Source organism: Eurosta solidaginis, chromosome 4, assembly GCF_040869045.1.
Source record: "Eurosta solidaginis isolate ZX-2024a chromosome 4, ASM4086904v1, whole genome shotgun sequence".
NCBI classification, from domain to species: domain Eukaryota; kingdom Metazoa; phylum Arthropoda; class Insecta; order Diptera; family Tephritidae; genus Eurosta; species Eurosta solidaginis.
The window spans coordinates 63608140-63623383 of record NC_090322.1 but is presented as its reverse complement, the minus strand read 5'-3'; the positions used below and the strand labels follow the sequence as shown (position 1 = coordinate 63623383).

General features: G+C 38.9%; 1 protein-coding gene across 14 annotated transcripts in view; it reads left to right on the top strand.

Annotated features, from left to right (window-relative positions):
- Positions 1-15244, top strand: part of Rab3-GEF (Rab3 GDP-GTP exchange factor) — a 304714-nt gene that overhangs the window by 110968 nt on the left and 178502 nt on the right. For 9 of the 14 annotated variants that reach the window (XM_067781897.1, XM_067781896.1, XM_067781891.1 and 6 more), the window contains exons 1-4: positions 5040-5068; positions 5168-7378; positions 7459-7790; positions 7877-8058. The exons of 4 other annotated variants lie outside the window; for them this stretch is intronic. The gene's annotated coding sequence lies outside the window, so the exon portion shown is untranslated. Of the gene's footprint in view, positions 1-4995; positions 5069-5167; positions 7379-7458; positions 7791-7876; positions 8059-15244 lie in introns of those variants that run through there. One more of the 14 variants, XM_067781886.1, reaches the window with a different exon arrangement.

Genomic DNA, 15244 nt, shown 5'->3' with positions numbered 1-15244 from the left:
TAAATGGGGTATGAACTCAGTAGCTTTATTAGCTTATCTTTTTATATTTTAGTGTAAGATGCACATAAGTTTTTGATACTTTTAGAAATGGTTTATTTCCATTAAATATAATGAATGTATTTTTTAGAATGCAAAATTATCTTTTTTAAAATTAAAGATTAAAATTCATTCTAAAATAAATGGTTTTTTTTTATACTAAGATTTTAGAAAAAATTATGTAAAATTCATTTTAAATATGTAATATATTAAATAATTAAAATTAGTGTTTGAAAAATTACTGATTTTAATTTTATTTAAATAATAAAAAATTCTAATATAGATAGGTATGAGAGTTAAAATCACAACTTTAATATAGATATATAGATGTATATCGTTTATTTATATTTAATATTTAGATTTATAAAAATTTCTAATAATAGATTATAATATTAATAATCAAATTTTAATATACTAATCTATATTTTTAAATTTTAGGGGTTTTTGGACAAAATTAATATGCATCTATTAATATATTAAATATTTATATATATATAAATATTTATTGATCTTTATAGTATATCTCTTAATTATAATGAATAGAACATAATTTTTAAATAAAATCTCATGTATATAAAATAATTGAATGAAAAGTGTCTATTTCGGTATAAAGAAAATTAATTAGTAACAAAATTTTAAAAATTTTTTTAAAAATTTCGAAATTTTTTGCAATAAAAAAAAAATATTATGAAAATTATTAATAATTTAAAAAATTTTAATATTGTAAAAAATTGAAATTTTGTTAAAAATTAAAAATTTTTAAATTATTTAAAAGACAAATTGTAAGACTTAGTAATTTTAAAATTTATTATTTATAATTTTATATTTTATTTAAATTTTATTGATTATTAAATGTAAATTTTATATACTATATTTTATTATTTATTTATATTAAGTATTGATTTTTAAAAATTGAAAATTAAATTTTAAAATTATTAATCATTTTCATTCAATATTTTATTATAAAATTGATTTTTATTAAAAATTTTATAATTATTGATTATTTTTAATTTTATTTAATAATTAATTAGGGATTAATTATTAATTATTTATTAAGATTTTAAAATTATTAATTATTTTTTAGAATTATTATTTGTTTATTAGATATTTATTAATAATTAAATTTTTTAATATTAAAAATTTTATATTTATTGATTATATTTGATAGTTTTATTTATTTTATTTAATATTAATTTATAATTAATTAGGGGTTAATTATGAATTATTTATTTTATTAAAAATTTTAAAATTATTAATTATTTTCATAATATTTATATTTTTATTATAAAATGAATTTATGAAAAAATTATTACGGGAAGCTAAGTACTATATTTAAATATTTATTTTAATATGATTTATAAATAAAAATATAATTTCAATTATTAAATATAGTTATCTATTAATATTTAATAATAACTTTAAAAATTGAAATTAAATTATTTTATTTTGTTAAAAAAAATAATTTTAGATTTTTAAAATTGTTGATTATTTTTATTTAATATTTTATTATAAAATTGATTTTTATTAAAAATTGTAAAATTATTAATTATTTTCAATTTTATTGAATAATTAATTATAAATTATTAATTTATTTTATTAAAAATTTTAAAATTATTAATAATTTTCATAATTTTTATGAACTAAATATTAATAATTAATTAGGGGTTAATTATGAATTATTTATTTTATTAAAAATTTTAAAATTATTAATTATTTTTTTTATAATATTTATATTTTTAGTATAAAATGAATTTATGAAAAAATTTTTACGGGAAGCTAAGTACTATATTTAAATATTTATTTTAATATGATTTATAAATAAAAATATAATTTCAATTATTAAATATAGTTATCTATTAATATTTAATAATAACTTTAAAAATTGAAATTAAATTATTTTATTTTGTTAAAAAAAAATAATTTTAGATTTTTAAAATTATTGATTATTTTTATTTAATATTTGATTATAAAATTGATTTTTATTAAAAATTTTAAAATTATTAATTATTTTTAATTTTATTTAAGAATTAATTATAAATTATTAATTTATTTTATTAAAAATTTTAAAATTAATTGTTCGGCCGGGGTGCGTGTGCTCCTGGAGGTAGGTGGGCGCACCGGGGTCGATCTCAGTGGGAATAGGTGTATGGAATAGAAAATAAGCAAATAGACGAGGTTTCTCGTTATAATATATGTGGTTTATTGGATAACTATATGAATTAGTTGGTTACAATATTACCTGAATAAACGCAAACAATTACGGCAGAGATCGCCGGCGGCAGATGTGAACAGGTTGGCTGTTAGAATCCAAGAGACCGGTTGTATTGAAAGCTACAACCGTTGACCCGCAAAATCCTCCGTTTTGGAAGGGGAAGGCACCCACACATCAACCCCGACATGCATATGCATGAGTGCTGACAAAAAGCACACATACACGTGCATGTACATGCATGTGGCGGTGATGGTGTGGGTGGTTATAAATTAAAACGAGTATCGAGTATCGATTTGCAGAGTTGCATTGGGGGGATCGCAATCAGATGCGGAAAAGTTAGGCATCCTGCCTAAACATGCCGGCCCCCCTTGCGATACACAACATCGTTTTACCCCCACCGATCTCCGACCGCTGAAAAGCAACGAGAAAAACGTTTGCATTAAAACTAAACTTAACCTAAATTGCGTATTTCGCCAGCGTCGCGGGTGACCGGGAGTCCTGCCCGACTTGCTCAGCATGCCACCTAAGCTAGAATGAATAAGAAACATTAGAAGTGGAGGAAAGTGAATATTTCTTGCCTTTGGTTATACATAATTCTTAGATATTAATAGAATCCATGAAGTGATATGACGTAGAAGGTCCATCGTGCTGGACGAAGAGGCCGAGGTCTCCGTTCCAGACTGGCAAAAAAAAGTTTTTTTTTTTTTGGACGGATAGGCCGTGGTCTCCGTTTCAGATTCGCATTATTTTGTTTGGTTGGACGAAGAGGCCGAAGTCTCCGTTCCAGACTCGCATTATTTTTGTTTAGGTTTTTCTGGGCTGGACGAAGAGGCCGAGGTCTCCGTTCCAGCGTCTAGTGTATCGTGTCGCTCTCGCGGCGGCTGGCCTTTTTTTTTGTTGGATGAGGTGTAGCATCTTTTGAGGTGCCAGGGCGAGTGACCGTGAGGTTGGCTGGGTGAAACGGCGGTGTTTTATTACAAAACGTATGTTAAAAGAGATGAGTTCGTACTTAAATTTGAAAGTGTACCAACTGCCGGTGCTTGCATGCAGATTGACGATGCGTTCTCAACGACGCGTTTTATCTGCACGTACCATTTTGAGATAGCATGCAACCCTGTCGTGTATTTATTGGTTAGCTGACAGCTGGTATGGTGAATTTGTGGTGTGCGAGTATATATATACATATATGTATTTGCTTGCCCTTGAAAAAAAACTAGGTCAATGGGGCAGTAGCACACTAGGCCGGTAGAAACAGTTGGCTTTTTTCAATTTCGGGATTTTGTCGTGTCGGGATTCTTTTATTTTCGGGACTCGGATTGTTCTTGCACCGAGCCTTTATAATGACCTTTTGTGATATTTGTTGTTGCAAAACAACAAGTCCTACCCCCCAGCCAGAAAACAGTACCCAAAAAAACGGACAAGGTAAAACAAGACGACAACAAATTTCTTTGTTAAAAAAAATGTGAAATTTTGTGCAAGGAGAGGTTTTTTTTTTGTTTTGTTTCCCCCTTTTTTTTTGAGTTCCTTTGTTGTGTATGACTGGTTGGTACTGCATGAGACGCCCACATGAGTAAAATACAATAACGCGTCAGTCCCGATTGTGATGTTTTGCGGTTTTCGGTACTGATTTTGTCTATTTAGTGTTCGGTATCCGCCCTTAGTCTGACAGCACTAGTGAGGCTGCCGTTGTTATGTTGCGGGTTGCCATCCAGTTGTTTTCCCGTAACAGGAATTTTCCAGGGTACATTAATGTAGGATTATGGTGGATAAATTACCCTCATCACATTGTTATTTGGAAAAGTATTTTCAAGCTGGTAAAACGTAAGTATGACAAATTTCTAACTGATTTTTTAATATTTTTTTTTTGTTTTTTTTTTTCTAATGGGTTTTCTATTTTCTTTCTTTTTTTTCTTTTCAGTGTCAAATGGACCCGCGGCAATATATATGTTTGATACTGGAGTCTGCGGAGGGGGATGCGGAACCCATTGAGGTAGTCGCGGACATCCGCTATGCAGAGCGGCGAAGGGGCTCATGGCCATGTTTTGCGCCGGTCGATGTCCTGCAACATGCAGTGAGGGAGGAGCTGCGGCGCGCCGACCCCGGGGTGCTCCGTGCTAGGCGGACGCCCATCGTCGTGAGGGTGCGCGGCAGGGCCACGACGTGGTACTCCACATTTTACCGCGGGTGTGAGGGGGTGTTATGGGTGCGGCGGCCGCACCAGGTTCCAGTGCCTCATTGGCAATTTAGTTGCCGTGTGTGCCAGCGGGCACTAAGCTCGTTCTCGTGTCTGATTGCCCATTTGAATGGGCATATGGGCTTTTTCCCGTACCGGTGCGGGGATTGTTTAAGGCGGTATGCGTCTTCGGCTGCGTTATCCCTGCACCGAAAACGGGTGCACTAGGGATAGGGGTCTGTGGTTTTCACGAGATGAAATACCTTTTTTTTTTTTGAATTTTAACATTTGAATTTCGGTTTTATTGTATTTAGGAATTGGATTGAGCTATGTTATTTATGGAATAAAATATAATGCTCACAAATAAGGTCGATCTTCTTATTTGGATCCTGGTCTTCCTGGGTAAAGGGAAAGTGATGTGTCTGAACCCTGACAGAGGCGTTGTGAAACGGTCCATTTGGTGGTCGCGTTAGGTAACGTGGCAACTCTGCCGTTTCTCGTTTTCTTGTATGTATCATATATACATACCTACGTTGGTTGAGCATTCCAGTATAGAGAATGAAGCCGAAGAAAAAAAAAATGAATCGAAAGATTTATTTTACCGTTTCGCTTCTACATGTGAAATTTACGCGTGGCTGAACAAAAGGGTAAGTAGTGAAACATTTTGCAATTATTTTATGTCAGTAATTTTTATTGTTATTTTTTATGTTATTTCGGATTCTTAATACATTTTCTTTTATTTTCAGGTGACTGGTGATGCCTGGTGGATTGTGTGCAGGACACCGGGCTTATTTTGATTTTTCTTTCCCTTTTTTTCTCTAGGTTACCGGCATCGCAAAAGGTGTGCTCCAACTGCGGCGTCGGCCGCGTCGGCAGTTGTCACACTTTTACGATGTCTTTTGTAGCACTTAGTAATGCATTTTTTCTTTGCAGGTTGGCAGTGGGGTTCCAGGAGCTAGAGCTACCGTGATGAAGAAGTGAATATAAATATGAAAAATTATATTAAAAAAAAAACTTTTGCACTATGCTTTTGCAATCATGAAATTTAAGAGCGAACTATGAATGTTATCCTTGCACGAATGATACGTTGTTAATTGAAATATCATATCCATCTCTAATACATCAAGCGACTAGTATTCATATTCGGCTGGTTACGCTGCTTAGAAAAGGTTCTACCGGTTGCGCAAAAATCCGATATAAAGGGATATCAAAAAGAAGTTAGTTAGGAAAACATCCACGGCTCACCAGGGCCCGGCACGTAAATTGGTAGTTAGCTGCTTTGCGACACTCTTCTCGGTGGGCGATAAAATCAAGCGGGCGACATTTCGCTCAATGCAGCTTTGGGGATTTTGATGTCAGAATTTTTGCGTGGTGGCGTGTCCTTCCTTAAGGGTACAGGTGAAATCATCAAAGGTAGTTCAAGCGTAAATCGTGAGGTACGTGTTGGCGGTACACATTCATATGTGGTATTCGTACAATTTATGGGAAGCGCTTGGTTGGAACGTAATCTTAAACACTTTCCTAATTTAGGTATTAGATTTGGCAGCAAATCCAAAAACTGCTTCATCTCACGTTGATGCTGTATATTCACGTAAATGTGTTAAGTTTATATCACGTTCGATTGGTGGAAAAATGTTGGGTGAGAAGGCGCAAACATTAGCAGGCAAAGAGCTCATACATATTATAGCCGTATAAATGAATTCACTCGATTTAAATCCTGAAACGCAAAAGATTCCAACCAAGAAACACATTTTCGTCCACATTTATTTGTTTGCGCGCTCCAAGAGTTAGGTTCCCTAGTGATTGGTTTGTGCACTACAGAACAAACTTCGCTACATGCTCACACATTGAACTCAATTGGTGCTACCTGTGCAGTGCTGGTGCATCCATGCGCTGCGGCACGTTTAGCTGCTGCATGGTGTTTGCGTTGCGTCTGCGTGGCTGTACCGAGCCAAATAACGCCACTCAGATCGTTTTGTTGATGCTATTGAACATCTACGCTTTTCGCCTAAAGCACTAGCGTGTTATAGCTCTGCTTTGGCTGCCACCTTAGACAGTGTGCGTTATTCACCATTGGGCATACCACATACCAAAGCAAAGTTGTATTTAATACAGCAGAACAGCTTTTACGTTCCGCATCGCAAAATAGTCGTATGTCTTTGAATCGTACACAAGCGGGTTGGTTATTAATGCGTGCAAACAACCGAACGATATCGGAAATTATTTGCTAATTTAAATTTAGCCCTTCTTTTCTCACCATCGGGAACAAGATATAAAACCAAATTTTGGACACGTTCTCAACTGGACATACACATACGTAGAGCCACTAGGCATGAATGAATGTTATGTGGGTCAGAAAGGCAGCCTTCATGAGGCGAAACGCTTCCTGCGCGAAACCTTGAAAATTGCCCATGCTGAAGATTTGAATAGGCTGACCGCTTGGTTTTACTATCACATGTCTTTCTCAGTAATGGTAATTCTAAGGAGAACATGAATTAACTAATATCGTATGAAAATTTAATTCGCGCTACCTGAGTTGATTACTAAAAGGGACGAATGTGAACATTTACAAGAAACTGGCATTGGAGTTATAGTGACTGTGATAGTTACGTATTTACTGAAGCAGTGAAAGGATTTATTTTGAACAGTGATCCCAGTATTTTTGAACAGTTACAAAAGGAAAAGGGTGTAGACAGGTGTTGTTATTTACATTGAAGTGAAGAATGACGCTGGGATGGGTCAAGGACGTAGCGCCACTTTTGCTACAGAATTCGATTTTCGCACACAGGAAGATGGGCAACGGAAGGATCGGTTCACGCCTACCGTCAGGTCGGTGATGGTCAATGAAAACATAATGGACGAATTAGCATCAGTGATACGAACGGAAATTCCGGGTGGCAGACAAAGCTTGCGTGATAGTTAGACGAATTTGGAGCGTGTCGCCGATTATTGCGAAGGTACGTATAATCGGGAGGAAAACAAAAAAAAAAACCAGCACTTGAGGCTACCAAAAAATGATTCAACGCTTATCAAATAGGTACCCTCGCATTCAGGTATAGGAAGCGTTCCGAGCTACAAGCACAACTATTATGTGAGCTGGACTCACAAATGAATCATATGGCACCAACTGTGCAAATACATAAGGGAACAGCGACATCGATACTGCAGCAATGAAACCAATCGATAAGGGTGCGAATGCATCAAGTTCTGTACAATAAGCAAGGCTTAGGTAATCGAGGTGGGCAAAAAGAAACAGATGGTATGGCAGCGAATTGCCTATAGCCTACGATATTCAAGAGAGCTGAAGTATTTGGAGTTCGAGGGCAAATCTGCTGATTCCCAACGTATTGTGACAAAACGTGCACGTATGTAAGTGAGGAAAAATATATTTCTGTGCAATTTGAAGACAAGGGATTGAGTTGAGACTTTTTTTTGTTTTTCCTCATAATTTTTAGGATATGTGATGTGGAGCGATTGAAGCGATGACTTGACAAGCACAATAATCTATGGCGGCAGTTACCAATAAAGGCATGAAGGTGTGCTATTTCCAGATGTGACTTGACAACAATTCATCGACGATTCTTTGAAACAGGACGAGCCGATCCGAAAGGTTTGCGGCATTGCAAAAAATTGTTAAGTAAGTTATTTATTACATGTCATCACTTACCTATATGTATAAAAACAAACGTAAAGGTAATGTTAAACCTGCCTACAGATATTAATCAAGACACAATACGACCTGAAAATTTACCCTTCTTTTTTTTTAAACGGAGGTGCTAATTAGATTATTAACTTCAAGCTCTGTGGAAACAATTAATCGAATTTTTTGTGCTAACAATATAGCTTGCTGGCTTTACTATTTTTCGAAACAAAAATTCAATTTCTCAGGTTGCTTGTATTTCATGCGATTGTATTGACCAAGAGTTAATTTTTATACGAATTATTGGAGATTACTGTGAATATGGGCTGATTTAATAAACGATTCTCAACCTAATGAACACAAACTAACCCGTGGTTTGCAAATCGATGCATACAAGAGTCAAATATATAATTCACTATATTTTATCCTTAAAGCCGAAAATACTTTGAATTTATGCAAATATAGAGAACCGATTGCAAGCCAATTTTAAATTTAACTGTAATATAAAATAGTAAACCTAACATTTGACTAACGCAACAGGCAAGTGTGAAATGTCTGCTTACCGCGTGAATCGTCAAAAGTTTTGACAAAATAGCTGGCTGAAAGACGAGCTTGGACTGTCGCTGAATACTGAGAGCTAAACTGGTTTGGGAATTATTACCGCAACCAATTTATAACGAGTATAATATCGAAAAATGTACCTTGCGGTGGATTTTCCCATCTGCGTTTGGCTTGCGATGGGCCTCATTGCGCTCCAACGATTGCAAAGGTCTTCTGTGGCAGATCGATTTGCGCTTTAGCGGTAGGCCTTTCTGTTGACCTCGTTATGGGATAACGAGTGAATTGGGGTTGAGTTTGGGAAATTTAAAATATACAAAGGGCCGAAAACCCTTAGATTCTGTGGCAGATCGGTTCGCCCTTCTGCGGTAGGCTTTTATGATGTCCTCGTTCTGGGAGAACGAGTGAGTTGGGGTTGCTTGTTATGTCCTCGCTCGGGGTGAGCGAGTGAATTTGGGTTGATGGTTGGCCTCGTTCCGGGTGAACGAGAGCTGGGTTTGATTTTTTTTTTTTTGAAAGTAGGGATATGGAGGAACGGAGGGATTCTTAGGAGGAGCTCGTCGCCTTCTCGCAATCCGTCTCTTCCGGTGGAAGAAGGATCAGTTTGACCAAAGGTCGTCTGATTTGACCCTTCTCTGTTTTGAGGTCGACTACACGTACTCGGTCATCTTCGCCGGGGTGTACGTTGACAACTCGACCTAACCTCCATTCGTTGGGAGATAAGTTGTCCTCTTTGAGGACAGCGAGATCTCCCACTTTTATATTCTGTCTGGGATGCTTCCACTTCACTTTTTTTTGAAGTTCGGATAGTTATTCGGTTTTCCATCGCTTGCAGAAAGTGTGACGGAGGGCTTTGAGTTTCTGCCACCGATTGATCATCGAGGCAGGGCTCTCACTAGCATCCGGCTCTGGCGGAGCCAGTAGATGGCTGCCAGTGAGGAAATGACCTGGAGTAAGCGGCTCAAGGTCCGTTGGGTCATTGGATGCCGGGCTGAGCGGCCGCGAGTTCAGGCATGCCTCGATGCGGCACAAGAGTGTATGGAATTCCTCGAATGTGAATTTGTGTGGTGAGGCTATCTTTTTGAAGTGGCTTTTGAAGCTTTTCACTCCAGCCTCCCACAGCCCTCCCATGTGGGGAGCGCCCGCAGGGATGAAATGCCAAGTGAGTGACTGGTGGCTGTACTTCGAGACAGCATTGTCTCGGGTTTGTGAAATGAAAGTTTTAAATTCCGATCGTAGGGATCGTGAAGCTCCGACAAAGTTTGTACCGTTGTCGGAGTAGACGTTTTTGGGACATCCGCGTCTAGATATAAAACGGGCAAAAGCCGCAAGAAATGATGGGGTGCTGAGGTCAGTAGTGGCCTCCAGATGAATCGCTCGTGTGGAAAAACACACGAAAAGGCAGACATAGCCTTTGGATAGTCGACACCCTCTGCCGCGGTAACTTTTAATGTCGAAGGGTCCGGCGAAGTCGACTCCAGTATTCGTGAATGCACGGCTGAATGTCGTGCGTTCGCGAGGGAGAATACCCATAAGTTGGGTCTGAGCACGCTTTCGGTGTATCGTGCAAACTTTGCAATTATGAATGGTTGACCTAATCATGGTTTTGATGTTAGGTGTTCAGTATTGGGTGCGTATCAGACGTAACATGAGTTGGTTTTCCCCATGCAGACTTTGTTGATGAAACATTAGGACTGTCAGACGGGATAACCGGCAGTTGTATGGGAGGAAGATTGGGTGGCGTTCATTAAAAGCTAAGTCGTTTGACGCCCCGAGTCGCCCTCCTACCCGAACGATGCCATGTTGGTCTAGATAGGGATTAAGTGAGAGTATTGCACTTTTCCCTGCAATTGGTTTTCCGGCCTTTAGATCACTATATTCGGAACTATAGTGTTGTTTCTGACTTAAAGGTGACTCGACCTGAAATATTTTTTTTGTTTTGGGGTGAGTCCTTCGGTAGAACCTCATTACGTATGAGAGCACCCGTAAAGCCCTAGGTAGGTCTGAAAAGCGTTGAAGAACATCGGTAGTATTTACTGTTGTTGTTGCGCAGGTCTTCGCCCTCTTTTCCTCTACGGAGGTGATGTAGTCACTTTCTTGTGCTGGCCATTGGGAAGTGTCTTCTTGCAGCCAAAAAGGTCCCTGCCACCACAACGAATTGTTGACCAATTCAGACGCAGGTAATCCTCTGCTACCTAAATCTGCTGGGTTAGATTCTGAGTTTACATGCAGCCAGTCCTTATTTCCGACCATGTCGATGATCTTGGTGATCCGATGTGCGACGAAAGTGGACCAGGAACACGGCGGTTTCCTTATCCATGCGAGGACGATAGTTGAATCCGTCCAAAGGTGAACTCTCACTGGTCCCAACTTAAGGTTTCTGAAAATGGATTCGGTGATTTCCGCTAACAGCACGGCTCCGCAAAGTTCCAAACGTGGAAGAGAAAGAGTTTTCACTGGGGCTAGTCGGGTTTTGGCTAGAAGCAGGTTCGTGCAGACATTATCATCCGTTTTGACGCGCATGTAAATGGCTGCTGCATAAGCCTTCTCGGATGCGTCGCAAAATCCATGGATCTCGAGGTCGGTTCCTGGTGAAAAGTTGACCCATATAGGTATCCGGATTTTATCGATTTCATGGTATTGGTCGGTGAAGGTTTTCCATCGTTCCAGCGTACTGGTAGATACTGGTTCGTCCCAAGCGGTGCCTTCCAACCAAATACTCTGCATGAGTTTTTTTGCCACAATAACCATTGGTGCCAGCCATCCCAAGGGATCGAAAAGTTTGGCGATTGCTGATAGTATCACTCTCTTCGTAATGTTTTCCGGGTTGTCCAGCGTCCCTGCGTTAAAATAAAATAAATCGGAGAGGGTATTCCATCGAATGCCTAACGCTTTAACTGAACTGGTATCTTCGAATGCCAGGAAGTTTTCATTGAGCAGGTCTGCTTTGGGGATGTCCCTTAGAATGTTCTCTGAATTGGATGTCCATTTGCGAAGTGGAAAGCCCGCTGAGTGTAGGACTTGACGAATTTCATCTATGGCTTTAAGAGTCGGTGTGATCGTATGTCCACCCGCTAACACGTCATCTACATACATGTATTCTCGTAGTATGTTAGCCGCTGTAGGGTGTGAGTTTGACACGTCGTCTGCCAGTTGTAGGAGCGTTCTTATCGCGAGATATGGAGCGCAATTCACTCCGAAGGTAACCGTCTTTAATTCATAAAGACTAATAGGGTCATTCGGGGACGTGCGATGCACAATACGTTGAAATTTGGTGTGCTTATCGTTCACCCAAATTTAACGGTACATCTTTTCGATGTCGCTATTGAAGACAAAACGGTATAGTCTCCATCGTAATATAAGGATGGGTAGATCGGATTGTAGAACTGGGCCCGGGAGGAGAATATCGTTTAAGCTATTACCGTTGGCCGTAGGGCTCGAGGCGTTAAATACTACGCGTATCTTGGTGGTTGTACTTTCTGCTTTTACAACGGCGTGGTGGGGCAGGAAGTAATGATCCGAATCGTCGGATGGGATATTCTTTTTCAATTTTCTCATATGTCCGAGCGTTTCATATTCTGACAACACTCGAACATATTCCTTACCTAAATCTGGGTTTTTTATTAGCCGCCCCTCATTCCGGAAGAATTGAGAGCATGCACGCTTCAGGGATGGTCCTAAGTTAATATTTTTAGGGTAATCCTGCCGGAATGGTAGTGACACGGTGTACCTTCCATTCTCACTTCGCTCCCAGAAAGCTTTTAATTGATTGTCTAACGCAACCTCGTTGTAAAAAGACATAATGCTCTTCGTTGGATTCGGTGATTCGATACGACCGGTTAGTATCCAACCGAATACTGTCTCTTGGGCTAAGAGTGTGTTTAGCACATTCTTTTTTATACCGTTCATTATAATTTGGGGATATATGTCTCCGCCAAGTATGAGGTCTACGTCTTCGTTGACGTAGAACCTCTTGTCTGCCAAAACCAAGTCTGGGAATGCCTGCATAGTCATTGCGTTGATATGGCAGGATGGAAGATTCCCAGTGAGTTTCGCTAGAACTAGTACGGGTGTAGTCAGGCTGAAGCAGGGATCCACTGGTGAACGTAATTCGATGTTGGATGCTTCTTTCACCTGAGCTGACACCGCATTTGCGATGCCTGAAACATGGGCATGCATTTTCCTCGCTGGCAAATTGATTCTGCGTTTCAGTCTTTCAGTTATAAAGGAACATTCAGACCCAGAATCAATTAATGCCCGCGCGGAGAAGTCGGTACCATTATGGTGAATGTGTACGCGAGCAGTTCCTAATAGCACGCCTGTGCTGGAATTGGCATGGCAGGATTTGACATTCTGATTCGCAGAGGAAGGTGGTTGTCCCGATTCCTGTCTTTTCCTTGCCTGTGCGAAAGTTGATGGGGCATTATCCGCATCTTTGAAGGGATTTCGTACCGCCGGTTGCTGAAGTGTGTCCACATGCAGGAGCGTGTGGTGACGAGAGTGGCATTTGGAACAGTTGTATGAACTGGTGCACCTCGTCACTGTGTGTCCTGGGGATAAACAATTCAGGCAGCCATTTGTGGATTTGACGAATTTAATCCTTTCCACCGGGTTTAAATCGCAAAAACGTGAACAGTTGCGTAATCTGTGCTCCGTAGATTTGCACATTTTACACATTGATTTTGTTGTTTGCTTGGTTACTTTGGTTTGAAAAGCACCAAGTCTTTTTGTAGGGTTTCCGTCGACTGGCGCGACGTGTTTGATTTTTGCACTTTAGAAGTGGCATTCCCTGTAAAACCAGACACGGTTTCAAGTGTCTGGAAACGATTTGACAAGAATTTGTCCATATCCTCCCACTTGAATATGTCCGTCTTGTGGTCAATGCTCTGCTCCCATAGAGCCAACGTATTCTCAGGTAATTTTCTCGAACATAAATAAGTAATAATCGCATCCCAATTTGAAACGTCAAGAAGGATGCTAAACAATTATTTATGTCGCGCTGTAAGGTTTTGATTGAGCTGCCGCACTCGCTATCTATCTTTTTTAGATTAAACAAAATTTGTAGTTGTGAGTTTACGAGAATCCGTTTATTCTCGTATCTCTCACATAGATTTTTCCAGGCTGTTTCGAAGCCTTCATTTGTCAAAGGACATTTCTTGACAATGTCCTTTGCCTCACCTTGGGTTTTTTGGTTAGGGTGGAACAACTTTTCTACCGGGCTTAGGCGACTGTTTTTTTTGTAGATGGCCGTGAACAGGTCACGAAACGTTGGCCAAGATAGGTAGTCGCCCTTGAATACCTCAGTATCGCAAGCTAGCAGGCGGATACTGTGTTCGCGCTCGCGTTCTCCCTCAGGTTTGACTGCCCTATCTTTTTCCTCCTTCAATTTGGCTTGAAGTTCAGCCATGTTCGACATGCATCTAAGGAATACGGCATATGCCGCTTTACGCTTGATCTTGACCGCTGCAATTTTCTTTGCGTCGAGCGTGTCAGAGCCAAGCAACTCCTCTAGGGCGTTCTCTGCTTTTTCCCACTTGGCTTGCAACTCTTTTTGCTGTATTGCAAGAGTGTGTACAGTGTGCAGAGCCGCATTGATATCATTAAATTCGGCCTCGAATTCGATTATTCGATCGGCCAATCTAATGTAGGAGTCCATGTTCATGGTTGAAAAGTGGAGAGCGAATTAACCAAGGGATATAAAACTTGAAAAACCTGAGCGAATCACCCAACCAACAACTATTAAAATTACGCAAAATTTTAGTTACTACTTTTAATTTGTTTATTTTTGTCTGACTTTGCAGATTATGTGTGCCTTAAAACAGAGAGCAGGGGGTAGCAACACCGATGTGTACTGTGTAAAGTAAAGGAGGGCCACTCGCCACTTCAACCTTCAATTTTATTATGAAATAAGTGCGCGCGTTGATATAAACTCGACGAAAAGTGTGAAACCGTGAAATAAATCTTATGCAACAAGGAACAAAACTGTGTAACAAAATTAATTAGAAAAATTAGTGAAAATAATGTGATGCAAAAAGAAAATTTAAATCGAATGGCGTGAAATTTTATGTGAAAGTGAGGTTATGTGTACCTCTTCCTTGTGCTGTGTCCGGAGAGCCTTACCGCTGGTGGGGGGACAGGCCAGATAGTCACAAGGAATCTTAAACGACGTTAATGCAACGCGTTTGCACTTATTTTCCTTTTTGGCACTACACAGTTTTTTCACACTTTTAGCGGTTAATTATAATCACGTATGGCACTTTAAATCGATTTTTCGCACTTTATTATTTATTATTTTTTTCACTTACTTTGAACTTTTTGGTGATTTGTATGTTCTGGTGATGATGTGGCAAGATGACTTGTGGTGTTGCTGATGGCTTAAGCTGGCTGTCGCTTGCTCAGTGTTTTGCACGCTGGTATTAAATAATAGACTTTCAAAATTTTGTGGTATAGCTGTTGATGGGCAAATATTTTTCCGTATAAATTTTCGGGCTAATTATGTTGTGGACTGTATTGTTAAGGTGCTGTTTCCAATTCCTGGTGAGATAGGACCAAATGTTCGGCCGGGGTGCGTGTGCTCCTGGAGGTAGGTGGGCGCACCGGGGTCGATCTCAGTGGGAATAGGTGT